The 25,831-nt window shown below is 37.0% G+C and overlaps 1 protein-coding gene across 4 annotated transcripts in view; it reads left to right on the top strand.

Annotated features, from left to right (window-relative positions):
• The window catches only part of LOC117153179 (uncharacterized), a 140,188-nt gene that overhangs the window by 65,268 nt on the left and 49,089 nt on the right, over positions 1-25,831 (top strand). Inside the window, exon 4 of one of the 4 annotated variants that reach the window (XM_076622694.1) lies at positions 80-212. The exons of 1 other annotated variant lie outside the window; for it this stretch is intronic. The gene's annotated coding sequence lies outside the window, so the exon portion shown is untranslated. Of the gene's footprint in view, positions 1-79; positions 213-16,627; positions 16,808-21,823; positions 21,925-25,831 lie in introns of those variants that run through there. 2 more of the 4 variants (XM_076622695.1, XM_076622696.1) reach the window with 2 other exon arrangements.

Genomic DNA, 25,831 nt, shown 5'->3' with positions numbered 1-25,831 from the left:
CACAATGAAATAATCAAACATCGCAAAGTAAGAGTAATGGAGCTACTCGTGAAAAATAATCAAATTTATTGGGTTTTAGTGCGCTCTATCTATCTTAAAAGAGTGTGACGATGATCCTGGTGTATCTTTTCGTTATTTATTCGTGAATACACCTCCGTTACACGGACGTGAATTAAAAGACACGGACAGACAAATGAAGATTTTGGTGAAGGGTAAGTTATTGAAAGATGATTACAAAATGTTAGTATAATTATTCATTTCAATTACACTCTCCATCATTTGATATTATTAATTTTAATTAAATATCTATTGTAATACAAAATCTGATATTTATCAAACAGGTTAATTCCACGACAAATTTTTAATTTTATGAAAGATTTATTTCATATCACTAGCTGTACTTTGGACATCAAAGAATGAAAATATAATAACGTAGATTCATAAACAGCAAAGAGATTGTAAAGTCACCTGTATTTTTTCTGCTTTCTTAGTTATTTCTTTATAAACTTCCTCGAGATGGACAGCTTTGTCATTATTGGTTTTAAATTTCTATTATCTTTCGTACGTAGCTTCCAACAGCAAATGCTCGATCTCCTATTCATATTTCCATTAGATTTTCACGTGGAAACGAAGTTCGATAAAAACTCGTTCACCGCGAGCGAAATCCAAATTTCGGATAAAAGTTTCTTAATTTGATTACCACATTCGAAACGAAAAGTGTCTGGTTAACATTATTCAGCAACATCCATTCGAACATATCGAATTGTGGCTGTGGTGCACGTACGCAATTGAGACTCCGCAATCAGCCAGAAGTGGTCAATCGTTTTTCCAGCAAGTGCCATTTTTCCAGCTGTAGCAATTACCGGCTAATGCATCCCGCTAGTGCACTCACTAAAGCACATTCATCAGAAAAAAGGAGGAAGGGGGGAAGTAAAATAAAAAAAAAGAAGAAGAAAAGAGTAAAAGTGAAAATCAATGAGAGGACGAAGGGAAAGATAATAAAGAAGAAAAAGAAGGACGCGATGAGGAAGCTACACAAATTGAGAGACATAGGTTCAGTGGCCACGTACAGTTGGAGTTTCGTGTTTACAGAAGTTTAATTGCGTTTACTTACATGATTAATTGTGGATTGTGACATCATCACGAGCCAGAACTCGATGTCGGGTTAATTATTTGCCTTTCATTGTGCGCTCTACTTCGCGAAAGGTTCTACCAAAGCATTCTTGTTGCTCTGAACTCGAGCCCTAGATCGTTCCAAGTGCTTTACTTTCGTGCCGTAGAGGGAATTGAAGATTTTTGTTGCGCCGTCCTTCGAGGTCGGCCCGCGTTCCTTGTATTTGATTTCGTTTGATTTCGTTGCGTTGGTCGAGGCGATATTCACGTTTCTGTGAATGAGACGTACATTTCTTAGCCTTTCTGAGGTCGTGTAACTCGTAAATAGGGGGTGGAAGGAATTAATGGAATAATACTGTATTTAAACTAGTTTTGACAGGTGTCTTTGAATGCATTCTTCTTACCTGAAAACAGAAAACTAAAATTCTCTTGTATTTTTTATATAGCATCCTATATTATTTTCTTACGTTCTTAAACTAGATGAAAAAGTTAGTTAAAAAATACATCATACAGTCTAAAGAAATAAAAAGAAAAAGAATCTCGATCGTGACAATCAATTCGTGTTGTGTCTATTAGAATAAAGTAGAGTATGGGTTATTCAAATTAATCGCAGCACATGTTGTTCGGGTAATTAAATTTTTGCATAATTTTTTGTATATTAAAACAATTTCGTCTAAAAGGGAAAATTATTTTGTGTGATGTAAGTATTTCTTCCAGTTCCCCTTTTTATTTACTAATTTTTCTTATAAGCGACCATCCTCAGACAAGAGTCACACCTTTCATTAATCAAAAATCTATTAAATTATTAGTTTCCAAAAATCTATTAAATTAATCGACTAATTAGTTTCCAATAACCTATTAACTTAATCGATGTTCTAATAATCAAAGTTCTATCATATTAACATCGGAAGAAGATAATTAATACCCCCGTTGCATCCTCCTCGTTTCCTTTGTAGTTTAATAACATCGTTGACAGTCCTTCTTCTCACTAAAATCGGAAATTCAAATGAAATATTTTACACCCTATAGGACGAAAAGCCCATAATATTCTCGAAATTCCAGTTTATGATTTCCTACTATTACGGACGAAGAAAACTGGCAGACGCTGAATTATTAAAATTTGATCTGTCTGTGGAAGTTGGTTTAATTATGTATTATATGTACATATATGTATATTATGTATACGTATATAATAAACCGGAGCAAGTTTATGGGGGATCCGTGTAACGAGGTGAATCTCGGTCTGGCCGAGATCAGTCGATCTCTCGTAAAGGAATTTTACTATCGGTTTCTACCCAAAGACGTGCGATGGATTATCCTGCGTTTTCTTATCGGTACTCTTGGCCGCTTATCGCGGCAGGAGCCAACGTACGGAGGCTCCATTTTAGTAACGATCCGTTTGTTCGCCTAGGTTTCCCACGGCCCAAAGCGAAGCCTTCTCACGAACCGTTTCCGGAAGTGAGGAACATACTCTCTCAGGCCACCAGCAAGGGCTCGAAGAAAAGAAGAAAGTAAAATTGTGTCGAGTTCTTCTATATCTTTCATTTCATTTCTAATCTTTCGATTTCAATGCGAATAGTTAACGAAGTCGATAAATTCACTATCTGCGTGAATAAGCTAAAAGTGTAATGTGATATTGTTGTAAAAATATTTTGTATAAAGCTTGGTATATAAAATAGGAAATTTAAATTCCTTTTTGGAATCAGTTTGGTCCAAGATTTCGGATAATTTTGATCAAGCGGTGGAATAATTAACGAAAGCTGGATAAGTGCAACGTTATTAGGAAACGTAAATAAAATAAGTTGCATTTTATTTTGCCAAGGTACGGAAATATAGTGAAATAGTAAATACTTTACAGAGGTGCATTATAATCTAAGAATAGATTGGAATAATATAAATTAGAAATGAAACGTTGCGTTAACACAACATTGGATTTCAATAAACGTATACACAGGAGAGAACGATATATAGATGACCCAAAATGATTTCATTGTCCAGAAAGCAGTCTCGTCACGGAGATGAATTTAAGACAGACTTCAAAAACGTATGATGATTCTTATATGAGCCAGCACATGAGTGTGTTGCTACACTCGCGTCGCTCTAATGATCATTAAGGAGCCTGAGAAAGGTCGACGGGTCGTACAAGTACCGAAACTTTGCTAAAGTATTTTCTGCTTTCTTCTTGTCTTTTATTTTTTAAGAGGCATCCCATGAAGTTTCTTCGATCCTTCTATTTTCTCGCGCGTGTGTTTCTTTTCAAATTGTCGCGATTTCGCGTCCACATTTTAGGATATGGTAAAGTGTGTATTTGAAAAAATAATTCGACTAACATTACAGTGATGTTATTTGAATCAGCAACGATATATTGTAGTATGTAAGAACTAACGAAATTGCATTGCTGAAGTATGGCAATTACAACTAAGAGTATTAACTGTATTTGTTCCTTTAAGAGAGTTAAATTAAAGAAGTTAAAAATTGTTCATAACCGAATTTAGTGAATTGCAAGACAAATTACTGACCTTCACTAAAATACCCTTCTGGCCCAAATAACTCTACCTCAACCTAGCATACTTTGACTTTTTCATAAAGATACTCTCATTTTATCTCTTCGTCAAACCAAGGAGCCTGTCTGCTTCGTGTGTCAAAGATGATTCATTCAAGTTTCAAAGCACGGATATCACCGCGCGTGTTGTATCATAGTTTCATCGCTCCTGTATGCAGGAACAAATTTTCAATCCAAAAAGATATCTAGTAAAAGAAAGAGGGTGAGAGAGAGAGAGAAAGAAAGGAAAATCCTTTTTCCGTTTAATCTTGTCTGCGAGAGGAACAAATAGCCGGTAACTTTCGCGCGGTGAATCGCTGGGAGAAAACCGGACGTGTTTTAAGTCTCTCGGTCGGATGGTTAAAAAATGTAAATCGCGTTTGGAGCGCAATTAAAAGTTCAAAGGTGGTAAACCCCTGTATCGTGTCAGGTTTTTTTCGCCAAGAGTAATCAAAGCTACGCGTGTCTACGGGATAAAAGAGAGGATGTACTTTGTTTTCGCGTTTAAGTTAGAAAAATGTGGCCTTTTAATATTAATCGTACGAAATCCCGCGCGATTCACTGAAACTCACCGCAAATGGAATAATCAGAAGTTTCGTTTCTCCGGAAATATTTTATCCCGTGAGATCTGTAGTTTTCGAAGCAGCGCTGTGATATAAAAAGATTATAAAATTCAAAGCGCCACGTGTGCTAAAACTCACATTAATTATCAATGCCTGTTAAACGCGGGCGCTTTTCAATTTTTAACATATTTTCATATAACGTGACGAGAATGGCAGTCACTACGCGATGTTGAAAAAGCGACCTTTGATGTGATAACTCGCTTCGAAAAATCGGAACCCGTCGTGAAAATTACAGGAAAATTTTCTCATTATTTACCCTTTAAACGCGTCGAACCTTGCGTGGTATTTCGCGCATCCCGTGCGCTCTGTACGTATGTGCACACAACGTGATGCAGTGATTAGAGACGCAGCGTGACGTCAATGGGCCAAAGTGTCTGTCCTTGTTAGAGTAGCGGTTTCTGGAATGTTGCGTTCACGCGTTCGAATGCACCCGGGCCCGTTCTGGGTTTCGACGCGGTTTGGCAGGGAATTCGCCAGTCTGTGTCCTCTCGTCTTTCATGACGGCAGCAATTTAACGCGTGCACTTTGATCCCCACCGATGGCATGCGCGTTGCAACGGGATTACTCGTTTCGATGCGACAAATTCTCTGAATTTAGCCGAGAAAATAAACTGTCATTCGATGTACGCGATACGATAGAACTTTTCGGTTGCAGTAGCTATTTTTCTACAGCCGAAAAGCTTTTCGTTTGTTGAAAAGAATTCGATGGATATTTGCGTAACGTGAATTTGATTTGAAACCCATATGTTTCCTTGATTATACTGTAATACCTACCCTTTACGCCGTTTAGTCGAGCTCCAGTTTGCCAAGAGAAATTACGCTTAACTGATTTATCTTGCACGGAAAAGTCCTGTATCTGATAAGAATGGCCACTCTATGTAATTTCTCCCGGGACACGCTATTTCCTGTTTATTGTGATCGTCTATGGGGACGCTGACGCGGTTATGGTGCCTCGATAAACGTTATACGGACTGTGCAAGGAAATTGATGGTATATAGGTATATTTAGATAGTAATGCCACAACTTTTCGGACGAGGGATCTTTATGGGAATTTTACTAGCTATCTATTATGTACAATTCAAGCTTTTTGCAGAAGTGGGAAAGATATTGTAATTAGGAATGGATGCATAGAATTATTGATAATGCATATAAATTCCTATTGTGAGTTTTTGGTGCTAGGGAAATTTTATGAGGATTTTACTGACTATATTATTTACAAGTATGTTCGTGGCTGTGTTTCTTCTTGAAAACATAGAAACTACTTTAATGAGACATGAGTATTTAATACTATAAATAATGTATGTAGACTACAGTGTTAGTATTTTTGGTGCTATGTAATTACGATGCTGATAAACTTTTATAAGAATTTCATTAGTCAGTGATATATGAAAATAAGGCAAATGTTTTAATTTGAAATGCACCGATGGTGTACAGTAACAAACATATAAATTGCAACATTTTGTTTTCATAACCCACATAAAATATGTATTGCGAGTCCCTGAATTAATATCATTACATTGTGGAATGAGATATTGTTCAAAGAGACATTGAGACGATTGTTCAAAGTGAAAACAGTAAACAAAAGTAAACTTGAAATGTATGAACAACAATAATCACGTAAATTAAATAAATGAAATTATCAGAAGAATATGTATCAATTTATACATGTACTCGTCGCTGTAGATATTAATGCTGTTGATTTCTAAAATTAAAAGAATTGTATAAAAATTTGATTAGTCTGTGATATATTTATCGTTTTGGATATTTATAAACGTCAAGCAAATATTAATAATTAGAAATGAGTATCAACTATATATATGAATGCCAATACTAAATTTTGTTAATTAATCCAATTTATCGAGGATTTTACTGGTCGATAATATATTTGTATTTCTGGTTATTTGTGAAATAAAAGTTCGACAGGGATTGTAATTAGAGAACAAAGTTGCGAAATGGCTGGGATTGAAATTCGGCGTTGAGGAATTCGTGGACCGTGAACATTTCGCCAGCCAATAACCGTTCGAGTTTTTCGCGAAATCGAACCGCGTAAATTGTGCAAATTGGACCAGTCGGAATTGGTCATTCAGAATGTCAGTCGTTGAACATAAAGGCTGACTCTTTCCCGATTGAAAGAGATTATTGCCTTCATCAAGAATTATTGTCCCTTTGAACCGTCTCTCGTTTCTTATACGATAGATTTTGTAATTATTCTCCTTCATTGTCATCGCACTTTTAACAATCGAATTAATTCTATGGCTTCTCGTTAAATTTCATCTTTCCAATTTAAGCATTCCATATAACTTGATCCGATTTGAGAAAAAAACCAAATTCCCTTTAATTTAAAAAACGCCTGGAATTATTCCACGTTCAAAGATATTCTGAGGATATAACATTCTTGGTTTCTTAAACTTAGACTGTTATCCCACAATTTGCCAAATTCACAGACAGAGTATTTTCAATGCAAATATTCCCATTGTAAATAGGGCAATGAAGAAATTATCGGCTGTTCAATTAGCCAAGCGCTTGACTCTATCTAGAACCACTTTCCTTCTCGTTCGTCTGATTCGATTTCACTTTGTTATCGCCTTTAATTCGATGGAGCAACGCGAACAGCCTCGCAATCGACGATACTTTCTCCGTGTACACGCGTTGAATTCGTTGTTCGCAGTTGGCTGGTTCTTGGATTCGCCAGACAAACGTTGCACCATCGGAAAATATCAGGAGCACGTGCGATTGACTCGCTTGTATCGCCGTAGAACCGTACCACAGCTCCGTCAACAGTTGCTAGTGACATTTTTACAGGGAAAAGACCGCATTCTCGTTATTCGTTGCAACGTTCGCCATGATTTTTCGTTATCGTAGTGAATTTTTCGCTTCCTCGACGTTTCAACATCCGCCGGGATTACCAGAACGCATGATCCGCGTAAACGGACGTGGAATTTTACGCGTTACAATTTTCCACTGTCGCCAAGCGAATTTTTTCTCATGCAAATTTCAGTGTGCGTGTTTTCACGAATAGCTTATTTCGTGATGCACGATTGATAAAAGGTGAAACAATAAGTGCTATCTTTTGGTTTTTAGTTAATTTGTTTTTTAGTTAGCTTTTAAGATATAAGGCTCAAAAATTTACATATCGGATAAATTTACATGGAATGACGAGTGTTTATCTGCCGGTTTGAAGCTAAACTAGGTTGCAGGTCTTTAAGCGTAAACTTCGCGGATTGTAAAATGCAACAGTGAGCCGAATACAAAAGGTGATATATCCCATAGTTTAAAAGTTTACAGCTGGGAAACGGCGATGAGTACGAAAGTACGTTGCTGCCGTTATGAAATGCACCGGTAGGTTGAATAATCCGGTACTTTTAGTTGGCACTGTACACTGACCGTGTTTTGCAAAACGAGGTGCAGTAAATTTTCATTGTTGTCCCGTTGCATACAGAACGAATGCATTGTGTAATTACAGTACGTTTTGTTAATACAAGACTTGCTATGGAGCCAATTTCGGTATATGTTTCGGTCGAACAATATTTTTGGGACGGCAAAATTCTACCAAATGATCCTGTTTGAAAATGTAATAAATAATAATGCACGACTCTGGAAAACTGTCGATTTCTCGATTCATTGAATTGTCTTCACATATCAAGCCAAAGTTATACAAATTTTAAATCTTTCCAATTACCAAGATTTGTCTTCTTCTCGAATATACATAGTGTAGATATAGTATATATATAGTATATTCATAGTGGCAGTAAATGGTATTACGCCAAATAATGGCAAGTAATAAATTAATATGTAATAGCGCGTAAGCTCTTGGGAAGTAATATTGTACATTTCTCAAATTATTAAATTAAGTTTCTGCCAAACTATATCGTCGGAAACAGCGACAAAATTGCCTCATATAATTCCCAGTAAATAGTTAATAAATAGTAATTCATGATGATGATACGAAACGAAACATTGCAATACACGAAATTTTCGTTAACTTTTTAATATAATTATACTTGACATTGAAGTCGTATAAACTCCAAATTTACTAAATTACTGAAATTTGTCATCGCTTGGTAAGTTAACTCGACGTCATTCTGTATAAAATTTTATTAAACAATTTCGAACGACGATTTAATATACAATAACACGAAATTCTGGGAAACAAAATAATCACGTCATTTCCCCAAATTATCAAATTACCAAATTATGTATGCACATTATTCAACATCAAAATAATGAAGATTCCACATTTCCTCACAGAATTGGTTTCTTTGTCGCTTCAAACATTTACACAGCGGTCACTTTGTGTATGGACACAAACGTAACCAAGTTCTGACAATCATGGGATTTCCTCCCTGAGAAAATAGCTGGTGATGTAGTTTCCGATTCGCCAACAGTGTAGGGAACCACCAATGTCACTTGCACGCCATCGAATCAATAGAACCGTCCAATCGCTACTTAACGATTTGGACAACCGCAAGTGTGGATCGTTGCCTCCATATTCCAGCGGAATTATCGAATAAGGCCCATTCATGCTCGCAATTCCATACATGCATACTCGTACATACTCACCTACATATTCCATTCGCAATAGATTTCGTCCGCACACATGCAAAAGACAATGCACGAAGCTTTTGACTGTCGTTCGTGATCGGTTTGACCCTCGCGAAATTTCAATTATTAGGCTGTACCAATCGGTAACAAGATAAACGGGCGGCGCATCATTCGAATTTAATTTGCAATGCGAGCTGATTTAATCTCCCTCGCGGCGTGATCGTGTTCGATTCGACGCTGCGATTGGCTCTGCCGCTATTAAGCTGTACGAATCGCCATACTCGCCGATAAAACGCGACCAGGGGATCATTTTAATTACGGCGAATCGCGCTCGATATATTGTAAGCCGGTACATTCTGATTAGCCTGCCAACTTCGGTTTAATTCGACGCCATACGCGTAGGAGCGCGCACGTGGGTTGTAGTTGGACGTGATTTCGTGGCATGTGCGTGTGATTTATGGGAAATTGATACACGGTATACTGGCGTCGATCGCGTACGGAGAATTAGGAATAAAGAAGTTGAGCCGGAGAGTCGATATGGGTATTATCGAGGAATAAAATGATTTCAAAGTGGCGAACATATTATCGATTCTCACGATAAAATTTCGAAACTCGTTTTCGAACAATGGAGCGGGATCCCACGTGACGAAACTTTCCCCATTCTCGACACGCACGCCAAGAATTTTATGAAAAATTCATCCAGAGAAAATGAAGAATGACCGGCAGTCGCGCGAAACTGGATTATCGTATGAATCTCCCCTAAATTTTGCCAGAATAATCTTTTCATTCTTTTATACTCGGCTATGGTTCTATCCTGGAGGAGTCGAAATTAGTTTGAGGATGGCGGGTATAAAGCTTGGAGAGCACCGTTTCATTTTAACTAACACTTTCTCCTTCATTCTCGATGATCTTCGTCCATTTTATAGTTAATGCACCTTAATTTTTTACTGGAGCATTCAGCGCGAGCGTATCGCATAAAAAATTGGCTCGTAAAAGAAATATCCACATCTGTCTTGCTTGCATTCACCACGATTACACCGGGACTAGTGTGTTCGTTCTTCTCGTTGCATGTTTTCATTCGTTTAATGCGTTTCTCTCGTGTATATTTCCCCTTGAATGAAATATTAGATGGTTGATGATTCCTCGCGAACGAAGTACTCGTGTTTACATATCTGGATAATTTATCGATCGTTTAATCAAACGAAAGGAATTTTTTGGCCACAATTTCTCGAGAATCTTATCGCGTGCAGACGATGTATCGTGTTTTGGAGCCACAAAAGGGATACATAGAATCTTAGTAAGAGGCGAAAGATTCTGAATCTTGTCGCGTAGATAGGAATCTGTTTGTCTGAGAATTTCTGGCATAAAATTCTTCTTGGCGCAACCACGTCTTCGAGATTTCGATTCTCCTCGTGGATGATTCTCAGGTTGGTTGCTCTTTTCTTCGATATCTCCGACTTTATTTCCGTTTGTGCACGTTTCTCTTCCAAGTCTCGTTATTTTGAAGAAAATATAGATACGACAATATCCTGGGATCAATATCGTGGAAGTCTACCAAAATTTTAGATTCTCTCGTTGCGAGTCCATACTAGTATATAGATCCTGAAAATTCGAGGACGTTACAAAAATTTTCCTTGTTATGCATATCGTCGTAAATTGGTAGCGGCTTCGTACAAAAGCTCTTCTTCTAGTAACCTTACGTTTAGTAAGCGCACGCTGCCTTTTTCTCAGCTGGAAATTTTTCAAATTGGTCGACCTGCCGCTGCGAGATATTCATACCTGCCGGTTAAATCAACACGGGCAAAAGGAAAATGACATAGGGTGGACTTTGGGGTGCTTCGAAATTCTCCGACAAATTTAATTGCGCCGATAAAAAGATAAAAGAGCCGAGGAAAAATTCACGCATCAGTCGAAATGGCGAAAATATTTTTGACGTCAAGCACCAGGGATGAAACCTTGTACATAGCCGTTCGCGAGAAAAATTCTTCTCGAGTTCTCTCGCGGCATGTCGGCACGAATTACGTCGTTTGCAGGCTGACTTTTTTTACAGGACTTTCTTCTGAATAAATAGTGCGCCGCTACGGCTAGATGATCTTCAGGCACTCTGGAACAGCAGACTTTACAGCGACCGGTCTATGAAGTTTTTGCATGCCACTGTTACAAGTTGGTAGCACCGCTTTTTGCCACGGTTCCTCGTTAAAATTTAAACGCTCGAACCGTCGAAATAAACGTCGCTATTCCTCGAGCGGCTCTAAACGCTGCGTGATAGCACTGCCTCAAGCATCATCGAATTTGGATTGCTTCGTGCCCGAGCAAATAGAATTTTTAACGATGCAATCGAATACTTTGAAAAAGTTGATATGAATAAACTTTGTTGAAACGTTAGCAACATTTAAAAGATGAATTTTATCTGTTCAATCAATGTCAATGCGATAGCCACACAATACATGAATCTACTTGAATAGTCTCACGAAAGAGTAACTAATTTTGCACACATACACAATAAAATTTATTTTAAACGCTCTCTAAGTTGCATCAAGATTACACGATCCGTCCTGAAGATATCTAAAACAGCTGGTCAGGCATCGCATCAACAGTAGGGGCTACTGTTCGCTCGTAAAACTTCCTTTCTCGTTAGGGAGAGAAATAGAAATTAAACGAGGAAATTACGGAGGGCGAAACGAGTAGGGGCGAGTTTAAAGAGTAATGGTATCCCTCGATTTTCTTCATGCCATAAAGATGACGCATTTGAGGTTATAAGCCCCCTATTAGTTGGGGGTAATTTTGATAATAGCTACCTTCACCGTGAACCTTCGAAAATCGTTTCTGACGCGATCTACGTTTCAGTTTCTATTGAAATTAAGCTCGTTAAAAATTCCATTTTATATTCGACGAATGGTGCCCGGTGAAAATTGAAAGAAGTTCAACTAATTCGTAGCCGAAGGCATAAGTTCCATCGAAACCAACCGAAATGTTCAGCGTTCCCGTCTCAAAACGAATAATTATCGTGCTCCATGCTTAATGGATGCACTGTGCGAAACAATGCCACGGAGGAGAGTATCGATCGATCCACGCAGCGTTTCCTCGTCTGATTGAATATTTTCTATTGGAGGAGAGTAATTAACGCCTGCGGCTAGCCAAATGGAGTATTCAGGCTAACGGGAAAAAACGGTGCTTTCAGAATTATCGAGGAATCCTAGTGAATAATTCGCGCCTTTTCAAGGCCATCTGTCGTGGGTTTGGTTACTGTTAGAGGCGTTAAGTATTGTCTAGATCGATCTTTTTCCTCTTTTATTAATGCGCACCTTCGTTCCGTAGGACACTTAAGGAAAAATGAGATACATCTAAAGAATTATTTAGGAAAGTAAAGAATTATTGTTTAAGTCTTTAAATTGTTGGTGTATTTGCATTCAGAAATTCATATATTTAATATTGTAATGAAACTATTATCAATTTTATGTAATAGAATTAAACTTATTTACATATGTGCATCTTTATATCGACAGCGACTCTTAATCATTGCTTTAATCAATTTTGATATTCGATTATTATTAGATTTTCCATTATATTTATTATTTGATCGGGAAACTATTTAAAGTATCCTGTTTAATATAGCACTTTTTCTTTGGCATTTAGATCAGGGGTTATAAGAGTCAACACACAATTTCATTATTTTTCCTGTCAGCTTCTACGTTTACTTTTACATTTATTATACAATTAATTGTTACATATAGATTTCACAAAATTTTTCCTAAATATTTCAGATTTTAATCTTAGGTGAATATAAAATTCTAACTGATTAATCATTTTGCTGATACTCTGTATTAATCATATTTTATTTGGTTCACAGTTATCACATGAATATCAGTAGGCGTTCTAATACTATCCATGAATAAAGATATATATGTAAATGTATAATTTGTCGCGATGTATCGGTATAGATACATGTAATTTTTATGGTGTAATTTTTATGCAGACAATACACATAATTGTAACTGAAACCCACAGTATACCTTGTTTAGATGAAGACTTCGCATTCTCCAGAAAATTGCCGCAGTAATCGTTCTCGTCGCAAAATCTCGTTTTCAGTCTCTAGTGCTCCTTGTTCGTGCTCGTTTCTCTGAACTGAATTCGAATCACCAGGTCAATGTTCATTGAACGTTTCCGGTAATCCTATCAGTTGGAACCTGCGCTCGGAACGTATTAGCCAGTTAATTCGATTCGAGCCGCTTGTTTTACTGTAAAATAAGGTTGAAGCTTGGACTAAAAGAATCTTCAAAGATCAAGAGGAAAAATTACCTGGTTTTCGGTTCGTTTTATTTTGTGAAAGATCCAAGTGGTTCGAATCGATCTATGAAATTTTTGTTACGTCTGACTAATTGAAGGATGAAGTCAAGGACGTTAATTGAAGACCAATCATTGTAAAGCCGAAGGACATCGAGTGATTAGGGTCATTAGCAGTTGAAGTAGTTTCATAGATGTTTCACAGCAGTTCCATCCGCGATCCACTTCATTTCTATGTGTAGAGATAACAGAATGGTGTCGAGGGTAATCTAATTATTGGCTAGAGGTTCAGACCGCGGTTCGTTTGGAAGTTGAGGAGATTCTTCTGTCTGATCGGAATCCAGATATATAGAAATTCTTTTCTCTATTTTCCCACGCGCGGTTTAACAATTATTCGTGAAATTCACTCGCAAATATAATTAATTTATGAACAGACCAGTGCGAAAATTTTTAGTAAAATTGGACTAATTTTTATCGTTGGATCATTCATATCCACGACAGTTTAAGACAAATTAGCTTGTATTGTTTTACTTTGTATTTCTATATCTCGAGTGATAAATATTATCGGTGATGTTTGTCGTATAAAATATAGAATACAAACTAAAGTAATAAAATAATACTGCAACGAGATCAATTGGAGACCAACGAAAAAAAGGAAAGAAAATCTCGTATATTCAGGACACGAATTTTCTTAACGTTAATTTTTTATATCGTATAAAATAGTATAATATCCCATAATACATGAAGAGATAAAATTTGGGGATGAGGAAGAGAATTTCAAATTTATCTCGGCCGCCATAAAACTTTTGTTAAACGTCATTTTTTATTCGCAATTGTCAGATATCCTATTCGAGGCCCGAAAAAGAAAACTTGATAAAATATCGGCAAATTCAGCGGAATATTTATGAGAAGTTGATATAACACAGTAGCTAGTCAGCGAACGAAAACTCTCATTTTATCCGGCCTGCGAAGTTCGTCCCTTATCGCGAAAAGTACGGGCGTGTAGTATCGTTGCAACGCGAATATCGAGCAACGTGTAACCTATGAAAAAACTTGAGAACATTCGAGAAACAAATTTCCTCTCACTCGCCTGACGAAACTTCCCTTTGTTTCTCTTGATTGGCTGAACGCCGACCCATTTCTAAATTCCGCCCCGTTATCGACACTCGCGCTTTATCGACGATCTTGCGAAGGGGAACATCCAACTACTGGTAACTAGTAACGAGATATTCTTGATGGCGACTAAAGGGAACAAAAAGAATACAACGGACTTAGAGAAAGAGAGAGAAAGAGGAAGTTAGAAAAAGCGTATGTGAGACGGAAAAGTTTTGTATTCTCGGCTATAACGTGTGTTCTGCGAGCTTGACGTAGTTAGAATTCTATACAACGCATCGCTCGCGCAACGATGCTCCTTTCACAATTCACGTTTTAATCCATTGCACTGCGAGAATGTTTCTCAAAAAACGACTCGTTTTGTCGCCTCGTTTGCTATAAGCGAATTCTTTCGTTTACCAAAGGTTCTTGTAGTTAAAATGCTTATCAATATCCATCTTGATATTCAATTGTCGGTGTCCCGATCAATCACTCGGTAATTCCATTAGCTTGTTTATTCGCATTGGCTGTTACGGACATTATAATTAACATCCAATTACAATCATATGAGCCACGGTGTCATTCGCGTATAATCACACTGTGACCTGATAATAAGCATCGCGCAACATTAATCAGTAAGTGCGTACACGCACGGCAATTCCTTTCGTTTGGAGAATCGCCTGGTAATTGCGGTGGAATTCGAGCCTGGAATATAGGTCATGCAGCACCTGACGATTAGTATTAATAGGATGATTTATTGGCGAACACTCTTATTGCCTTAAATGCTATTCCCTATGCTACGATTTTAAAAGCTACTTTCCATTTTCGAAACAAACGAGCTATACTTTATAAATGTCAACACTTGTTTGAGAATGTGTTTCGCTATTTTTCAATGGAATACTGAAGGGGAGAGAAGAAGAATGAGATACGAAGAAAGTGGAAAGATAAAAGAAGAAGGAAAAGAAACGGGGAGCAAGGAAAGGTAGGACGAGAGATAAAAAAGTAGTAGTGAGAATGGGAGATGTATGGAAAGGATAAAAAGATAAGAAAGGAGTAATGCGGGTAAAAAAAAGAAAGAAAAGATAATACTGGAGAGGTTTAGAAATATAGGAGAAGGATATGGAACAGGAAGCACGAAAAAGAAAGAAGTGGAAATATAGATATATAAGATAGAATGGAACAGAGGGAAAAGGAAGAGAACGAAGGAAAGCGAAAGAAGAAAAGAAAAAGGGAAATAAGAGAATAAGAGAAGGTAGTCAAGTGAAAAATATGAGGAACTGTTAATTCTTTTTCATTTTTTATTGTTATTATTGTCTAACGACATCAATCATTCGGAACAATAGATATAATTTTTCTACCAATTTTCTACCAAACTAATAGAGAATCAATTCCTGTATGTAATCTTTTTTACATTTTATTGAAGACAATTAATTTGGGAGGGATAAAATTTTCGATAATGAGAGGATATTCGCTAGTCGATTTTGAATGATCCACTTGACGAGACGAGCTCCGATTGCAAAATGAACTTACGCACGTTAATACAGGCCGCGTTGTTACGGAATCAGAGCCAATTATATGAGAACTCGATTATCGAACTTTCAGGGCCGTTGATTGCAGTTAATTGTACGTTTTATTAGCGAGCACTTTGGCCTGTATGCGTGTTGCTCATAAAAAGTGGCTTTTAGGCCGAGTAATTTGATACTTTCATCTCATAAAAGCTCGCCATAGGTACCGTTCATTTCGTCTGCGTTTTGGATCTAATAAATAACAACGTAATGGATCTCATTTAACCGACTGATTAATATTATCTCTATAAAGTAAATTTTTGAACATTCCAAGTTTATGTATGCAGTAAGCACTTTGTAATTTATTCGCGTTTTCAGATTGCTTTCAAATACCAATCTAATCGTCACAATCGTATTCCATTTCAATGTATTAATAAAATTTCAAAATGTTTTTGTAAAACACACATAGTATATACTTGAAATTGTTCTGCGATAAATAAATTGCGAATTTCTATGCAAATTTATATTTTTGAGAATATAGTTAAAAAGGTAGAACCTCGGTAGAAAATTGTTTCACCTATCAAATATTATATCGTAGAAAGCATTATACTTCGCATAGTTTATATGAGCTTTGAAAATTTAAATCCCTTCTCGAAAATATCAAATGCAAATGATTATGGGATCTACGTTACATCGATATTCCAACGTTAAGCAGTTGGAACATTTTTTTCGCCGCTCTAATCACGAACTCCATACCGTGCGACGAGGGGAATGGAAAAAAGACTATCTATGAAAGGACAGCTGCACTTCGTGGGCGAAACAAAGCCAGCATGTGTGATGATATAAGTTTTACGTTATCTGCAACGCGGCGGAATTTAGTGACCGGGATGTGGGATTTTTGAACGAGATTCGTGCTTAGCGCGAACAGACAAACGAACCGACAAATACAGGACGAGTGTATACACCGTGGCAAACTAGTTGGGTGCGCATGGAACATACGGCTGCACGAGAGGGTGTGTGGAAACGCGTAACGACGCCGCTGCATAATCGTATCTACACGTAGATATTGTTAGCACAACGCACGCAGCGGTACACAATGTGACACCCGTGAGTATAAATCATAGAGGTTGAAGGGTGAGAAAGGGAGCACGATGGTGTGTTTGTTATGATAGAAACTGACGGCGTTGTGGGCGAATGTGAAACAAGAGTCTGAACGAGAATTGGATGATTTGTCAGTATAATGTGATTGTGGAAATACGTCGAAAATCGCTATGAGTAATTACGGAGGATACATGTTCTTTTATATTCGTTCTTCTCTTCGCTTACGATGTCTTTTATATCATAAATTATGAGGAAATAGATGGAGTATTTTCGTGGTATTTTTTCTCATACCTTTTTTGAGTTTCGTGTGATTTTTACCTCACTTTTTTATTCTATTTTATTACAGATGAAAATTTCAGGCTCGATTCAACGCGAAATTTTTTTAACATTTTAGTATTCTTATTTCTTGGGTACGTATTGATCCAAAAGTCCCCTTTTTTCTGTTAGAGGCGATTCAGTGGAATTGAGTATCTTTTTACATGGTTTCATTATCTTATTTCATTTTGAATTTTATTTTATGAATTACATTTTTTGCGAATTTCGAGAAACCGAGACTCTCGGAAGGAAAAACGTGGGAGAATTTCTGGCAATATCGAGTGTTTAAATTTTATCCAATAGTATATAAAGTTAATAATTATTTTATGAATCTTACTGGATGATTTAATTTGTTATAAAATCATTTCTAACTTTCTGACCAACAAATTGTATCCATAAAATAACAAGTATCCCAAAAGTTATTTAATATTATTTAATAATGGTCTACACCCTTCTACTGTTAATTAAATATCTACATAGCTTCCACGATATTAGCCTGTAAGTTAATTAAATATCAAACTATTTACAACTTCTTATCGGTAAATTTTAATCTGCCGAATATTAGGTACTTTCAAACCAACCGCTATATTTCCAATTTTATATACTTTGAGATACGAACTCATATGAAATTTACAAACTTATAGTTATTTATAAACTAGCTTTCTCTAAATCACAAAGGAGTAACAAATGGCTGTATAATTAGGCAAACCTGCACGCTTTTCGTGACTTAATTCCCTCGTATTGTAGAGCACATTTGGAAGGATAAATCACAAGGGTGGCGAAGGAGCAAGGATATTATTGTGACAGTAGTCGGATGTCAGATAGTGGAAACGTAGGAAACGCGCACGAGCGAACTCGAACTTGCCCGTTAGGGAAAGGGTGTGGGTAACACACGTACACAGGTCATTCTACGTGAGTGTAAACGAAGCCAAGCTCGAGAGAAAGAACCAACAGAAAGGGGTGGGAAGAAGATTTATGCGATTGAATCGGTACACGGCTACAAATCAGTTATCGTCCAAATAACTCTTCCTCCTAGGCGGAGGTCTCTACTCTCCGAAGAAAAAGCACGACTTCTTGCGCTAGTTTTCAATGAAGACCTGTAAAAAACAATCCTTGAAAACTGCTGACAGCTATTATTTTGACCTACATACTTGGCAAATAAAGTGCTGCAAGATCTTTAAGAATATAGCAGAAGTCAAAAACATTCCTATTGATACGTGGACATTTGATTTCTTCTGTTAAATGTAAAAAATAGCACTGTGCCCTGGTACAAAATTCAATTTACTTTATGTTGAATAAAAGAATTTACAGATTTAGCCATTTATCTTATCATCGTATGCTTATTTCTTTACGATTACGTCAATATAAAATCAAGGGAAAAATTCATTTAACAAAATGAGAATTAAATATCTTATTTTCTGCTCGACAGCACAACATTTTCCTCGTAATTTTAATCCATAATAATATTTTTTCTGTTATTCGAGATCCTTGTCGAACGATATAATTCAGACGTTGTTTAATTAATAATACCCGCGGCAAACAATGGTGCTGGAAACCCAAGTGCTCGTACAACAGTCGTGTGACGAAGCATAATGTCGTTCATTAAATTCGATATCAGAGGAAAGTTGGAATTAATTATGCGTCAAACAATAACGAGGTATACCAGACTCCAACGTGGATTGACGCGACATCGAGTGGATCAATCGTCGTATTTATTTAAAGCGCTTGTAAAAATATAGGAAACGTTGGAAACGTTATGGTGAAACGTTTGATCTTCGTAACCTGATGTTATCATTGCACCGTGAATAGTCGAGGAAATTTTGATTTGCCGAAAAGTCGACGTTGTAGCGGTTCCTGTTCAACGCAAAAGCTTAATGCTAGTACTTTGCTTTGGTGTTCCTCTGTGGAAGTTTGCTTTAGGAGTTAAGGGAAACGCTGCATATAGATGTATGCACTCGACGAAACTTGACTAGGCCGATTTCTCTGGTGCGAGTCCCCTCTTATTTGTGTTTCGAATTTCTTCGCGGTTTTTCCACCTGCTTCTCCTCTCTGTCTTTACTCTCGAGCCTTACTTTCCTACGAGAGCTTCCGGTTTCCTTCCCTCTTATTTTATTCCACGAATCCCCTTGAAATTTCCTTTCTCTTCCACGTCTCGCTGTTCTTTGTTTCTCGCTGACGATATCTGGGCTTTAAAACAACTCGTGTTTACCGCTTTTGCTCTCTCTATATTGTTAGAGTGGGAAAAGTTGTTAAAACACCAAGAGAGCGAGAAAGAGAATTTTGCGCGTAAATTCACGGACGGGAACGTTACCCAGGCGATTAACTCGAAAGAAGAGTGTAATTCGAATGGTTAACGTATTTATTTAATTTATTCCCTGCTAGTATCATCCTAACTTCCATTCGTACGCTATGAGATACCTAGTATTGCTGTAGCCTGATAGCTTTCTCGGTCATTTGCACAGTGAATTAGCTGAAACACAAATTACCATCATAAAGGGGATCATACTGTATGGGTATACATGTTTACATCTCATTTAGCATGATGCGAATCTCTGAATGAAATGACAATGTCGATACACGAACAAAGTTGCCGTATGCTATTAATTCTCTATAGAAATTATTATTCACGTTCGAAGTTGAAAGCTCGAGTAATTAACGTAAATAAAGAATGTCTTAAATTAAATTTTTAATCGTTCATCCTCTTATAAAGTAATTGAATTTTTCTTTCTGTTGCAATCATTTCTACATGAGTGACCGTGGTGACAGCAGTCGTGAATTTTATCAAATGGCATGAATGAATAGTAAATTAATGGCTGAAGGTAGTACTTACATTTTTTTATGGATTTAGCGGAATAATTTAGATTATCTATTAACACTTTGTAATACCTCAGTAGAAATATGTACTACACACATTTACTATTTAAGTATGACTACTTCTATTAATGTTAGAAGCCTTTCCATCGCCTCACAGAGTCCTTCTTAATTTGATTCGTGATTTAAAAGACAAAAGATAAATTTACAAGGATTTCTAATTACAAATGTCAGTCTTACTATTGCATATTAACTTCTGACAATGAATTAAAAATATTCCGCTATACGTATTCAGGACAATTATAGATAGCCATATTGTTCAATTTATCGTTTCAGTTAATCGTGCAATTAAATAACATCTTGTTGATCAAAAATAAACGTATCCGCGTACTTCTGAGTGACAGTATCTATTTCAAACTGAAACTCTGTAAATCGAATCAGCAAATTACATCTCGAATCTTATATCCAAGTCATAGATATAACTCGTATCTACAAACTCAAATACATTTTTAATACTTGGAAGATATATTTGATCCAGTCTTCTTTGTATCGAAGAGCGCCGACCGTTTACCCGCTAAATAAAGCAACCAGAACAAAACCAGAATAGCATCGAATCGTTTCACTAGCAGACTTTGATAATACGCAGCACGAGAGAGAGGGAGAGAGAGAGAGAGAGAGAGAGAAAGAGAGGCAGAGAGAAAGAATAGAGATTCAGCCTATATGGTGTGCCCGCGATTCCAATTTAACCTTCGACCGTGACAATTTCGGGGATGGATGAACGCGATCGTAAATGGGGGAGGTGATGGGACCGGCACAGTTTCATCTTTGGCACAAACGAATTCGTTGGGTCGGCGGAAAGATTTGAAAGCGTCGATGCGGCTACGAATACGAAGGAATTAATACCATGCGACAAAATGGAGCAACATTGACATGAGATATGAGTTATTTCCGGCTCGTTGATGAGAAGCTTGCGTGGTCCTTTTTTATTTTACTGTTCCTTTCTCTTTCCAGCGCTATCGCCATTTATCGAGACACAATGGGGGCAACGGTTGCGTGTATTGTGCCCTTTATACGTATACATATATTACTTCGTAGATTCGTGGGAAATTTGCTGATAAATTTGCCAACGGTGTAACACGAATTATATTTTATTCGGGCGGTGTGCGCCTGTTGAAATTTGGTGACAAATCGAGAAATGAGATTAATGCCATAGAAGCAGCTATCGGAAACTATTTTCGAGTTGTTGCAAATTAAAATGTTCCTTATCGCCCTGTACTAAATTCTCCAAAATCTTCGTCAATCATTCAATCTCATATATTCCTAAAATTCAGTGCAAAAGTATTAAATAAGCGACTGGAGGTTGGTTTGATTATTGACAATTTTCTAATGACTCATTCAACTTCAAGTTGGATTATCAAATTATCTCCTATAAAAATATTCCGATTAATACGTTCCAGTTTCTAATTATGCATTTCGAAACTATCGATATACGCACATACACATGTATATTAAATCTTTCTTAGAACCGGTTGTTATGTTTCGTCAAAGGAACTTTGCCCATTAGAGCCTATCTTGGAGGAGTGTTTGAGAAGTTTCGGTTAGCACGAACCAGCTCGCAGATTGCACGATCTCTCGCAGACGGAAGTCGTTCAATTTATCGCCTGGCACAGGCACGTTGGGCTAACAATGTCCTCGGACGACGTAACACCGGCAACGAGCGGGTATCTCGGAAACAACGTGTCGCGACCTCGTGTTATCTGAAACTCTCTTTGTACTTCAGATCGGAACAATACGGATGGATGGACACAGAAGTAAGAAAGCAGCGAATAACGATGAATATTCGAGGATGTAAGATGGTGACGCGCCACTAGGGAATTTACGATTCAGGGATATAAACTGAAACGAGCTCCATTGTTCCGATGGTGTGTTTCCTTCGGCGCCGAATGCTATAACCCGATCGATCTGTGATATTTCGTCGTCCCATTGGAGCGAGAATGGTAAATGAATGTATTATCGGACACGTGAGTTAATCGAAATACCAGAGAGAATTTTATTTCGGCCCGTCCAATAAGTTTTCCTGAAAAAATGGGCGATTACATGTTTGCCTTTATGTCTGCTATAACACGCGTATATTAAATCTCGCACAATTTTCGATGTCTCGATATTTGAATTTCAATCTGATATTTTATTGTCATATGGAAATTGCGTTCACAGAGATAGATGGAGTCTCTCTGTCGAAATATTTCACGCACTCGTGCAAAATTGCGATACTGTCGATAAAATTAAGGACAAGCGAGTTCAGTTTAGGCAGATTAGCACGAATCGTGATGGACAATGGAGGTCTGTGGTAAAGCTGTTTGACAACGATGCTTCGCGGCATTTATACCCGAACCACGTCGAACTGCCAGAGACATTCTCCTTAGGAATGCTCAAACGAGAGATTCATTGTGTTCGCCACAATGGGCAACCACTCCTGCACCATTATATTGCATCCCTTCTCCCTGGTAGGATCGGCACGTTTATTAAGGACGTACAAGAAACGACGAACACTGTGCCTGACTGCTTTCGAAATAGACACGAAAGAGTTTAAGAATATCTCTAGCCCCCTGTATGAAGATCTTTTTTTCCGACGATTGCATTTGTTTATTAATGGGATATTAATGATGTTGCGTTGACGCTACATTTCATAATATTTTTTAGTCAATTTATATTTATATTTATCGAATTAAATTTTCTAATACTGTGATTATGAAAGGGGATTCTGAGGAGTTGCTCGATAGCTTTTCACCGCTGTTTCGTCTTCTGTCTAAATCCTATGATTTTATGAAATTTAAAGAAACTATGGTATCTCTGATATACTATAATAAGCTGTATTTTTTTAAAATCATAGCAAATTCTTTTACATTTGCAATTTATATGTTATATTACACACTTGGCTTCTATCGGTTTAATTGTCGCACTTTAATTCGATTATTATTAAATTTAAAGAATCGTATCTCTTAACAGAATCAAAAAGTCTGAGAACTGTTGGAAGAAAAGTTTGAACAAATCTCTTATTTAAGCTACAAGAAAATCGCATCATCGTGGATGAGAAAATTACTAATAGCGAATAGTAATACGAACTAGAAATACTAATTATAGTAATGGCGAGGAAGCTATGAATAAGTCAACAGCATAACCGTGGAACGATATAGAGATTATGCCGCAAATTGGTTGGTGTTTTACGAGCGTATCTTCGACGGAATTCTACTTGCTAAATAGGAAGGTTTCCTGTATCGAGATCGAAGGAAAATCCAAATGGAACGACGTGGTCGGTTGCCTAATCCGCCGATACATCAGAGTTACGCCGGCACCAATGGTGCCATTGCTTCAAATTCGTATCCAACCATTGTCGCGTAGGTGTGGAGAAACGAGGCTGTGTACATCGGGAACGGCCACATTCAGGGGGTTGCAAAGTTCTAAGCAGCTTAAGCTCGGTTGGCTGTACGACAAGCTGAAGGAAAACATCGAGCTGCAAGCGTGAAAACTGATTCACTGCTGTTCCAAAGAAATTACGTGGCGAATTTTTCAGATAAATCTTTCTAATCTTGTTCGTTGCTATTGCAATCTTTGACTCACGACTTTGTATTATAATTATTATGAAATCGTAGAAGTTCTCTAAGTAAGGATTGGTTGAAAGATGGTTCGTGAAATAATTTAGTCTATGAATTATGGATGTATGTTCTAAATTATAATCCAATTTACATTACATTACATCACATTATATCAGATATTACGTGATATTTAGTCGTGCTATATTAAATCTAGACAGTTGTGTCAGGAATCTTGACATGATATATAATATTATGCCAATGTTCCTGACATGATCAGGATCATTATATAAGGTAGAGTATAAAATTGGAATCACTTCGATTACTCCGTAATGATTTCAGTGAAAAGAGCTTCAGACAAAAGTTGAATGGTTCCAAAGAAGGTATAATCTGATGTGATTACTTTTCTTTATAAGTGAACGTGAAAGAATATAACGGTTATCAAAAATTTTTGTCCGAAGCGAGGATTATTTACGAACAAAGCGGACATTCTACAATGTTGTCAAGATACAATATTTTAAGGGGATAAAACTCCACAGCATATGTTTTAACTTACAAGACAATTTTACTAATTGTAAGTTGTTCTAGAAAAATACTTATTAACATGATTTAAGTAGAAAGTGTTTTACAAAGAAATATTGTAAAGTTACAGTCTTCGTATACGAAGGTCAAACTGTTTCTTTAATGGAATCGTATATTTTTTATTACGTAAGTCAACTAATCGAAGCAGTTCCAATTACTTGCATTATCCTATACAAATAATTCTCGTAACTATACCAATGCGAGCGATATATTTGTACGTCTGCAGGATTATAATATCGTTTATATCCGAGGAAATTCCAAGTAGCATACTACGAAGGAATTTAATCTCTTCATTCAGATTACAACCGAAGGCTGAAGAATACACGTTCCTCGTCTGCGTGATCCATTATCACTACTACTTATTCACGTGCACGTACATCCGCCGCTCTACGCGAAGTGAATACACCTTTTTACCGGCGTAGGAACAATAAACGCGAACCTTTGAGCGAGAACGTGTCGACTGGTGCCATTGAGAGAGTACCGGGTATCTTCTTCTTTTTTTTTTTTTTTTTAAATGCAACCTCTCCATCTCGTCTAATTAGAATTCATCGGTAAATCGATGCCTCGTTTCAGAGCGGACTGACCTGATTTTCTAGTTCCACGTAATACGAAACACTCACTCTGTGAGTGATCCAACGCGAAGTAAATTCGTTACTCTTCTGTTGGGATACTGTTGTGGTCGAGCCACGTGGAAAGCTGGAAGTGTTGGGAAATTTTCTGGAACGAAGTGTTCGGCCCGTAACACGGACTAAACTTTCTTGTCAGAACCAATTATCTGTGCACTTAAGCGTACTGTGGGCTTTCCACCGAGAGCTTTCGCGGCGTAAACTCGTAATACCAGCGATTTAAGCTGCGCCAGAATACCCAGACCGTGTCTCGATTCTACGTACTAATGTTTCAGAATAGAATATGCTGCATACCGTGCGTACGAACGATAGTAATCGCTAGCTTCCGCCGTGGTTCGTACGGTGAATCGTTCTTAATAAATCTCTAGATGGAAACGTTATATTCTGACATGTATCATACGCTGGATTACTGCTATTATTGAAGTGGACAGTTGGATTTTATGGGTGTTCAAAGGTTTGGAATTTTACGAGTTGATTTATGGCTGGATAAAGATTTTGATTTATTAATTTCGGTTCCAATTCTTTTTGAAATAGATTTGCCTTTCTGTAATGAATATAGTAGTATCATAACACGAACTATAAAACAAACTGAATGTGATTTCTAACGTAAAATATGTTGCAACAATTTTCGATGCGATGTCAGAGTGATTATAATAATAATAAGTGAGCACAGCAATCGTTCTAAATGTATCTATAGGAGGTATCGTTTTATTAATTTCGAGAGACATAATTAATACATACATTAATTGCCATGTTGCTTAATTGTCAGCATTAATCAATTACTTCAATTTTTATAAATCATTAAAATACCGAACAAATTGTTTAAATTTTAAATAGAGTAAAGTAACCAAATAATAAATAAATCGTAACATCCTTATTGCAATTTTTACACAGTATATAGATTTTTATTACAAAAGTTAAATATTATAATGCAACGTACGATGTAACAGTAAAATGCTGTCTCGGTTTCAACAGCAGTCTCGACAAAACGATCAAAAGAATTCTCCAGACGAAGGTACGAATAAGAGAGCGTGAATTTCCGATAAAAGATTCGAAGCAGCCACTGTTCTCGAAGGTTATCCACCCCTCAGGATGCATCAAGCCCA

The sequence above is a fragment of the Bombus vancouverensis genome, chromosome 11, assembly GCF_051014615.1.
Source record: "Bombus vancouverensis nearcticus chromosome 11, iyBomVanc1_principal, whole genome shotgun sequence".
Taxonomy (NCBI): domain Eukaryota; kingdom Metazoa; phylum Arthropoda; class Insecta; order Hymenoptera; family Apidae; genus Bombus; species Bombus vancouverensis.
This window is presented reverse-complemented; position numbering and strand designations above follow the sequence as displayed.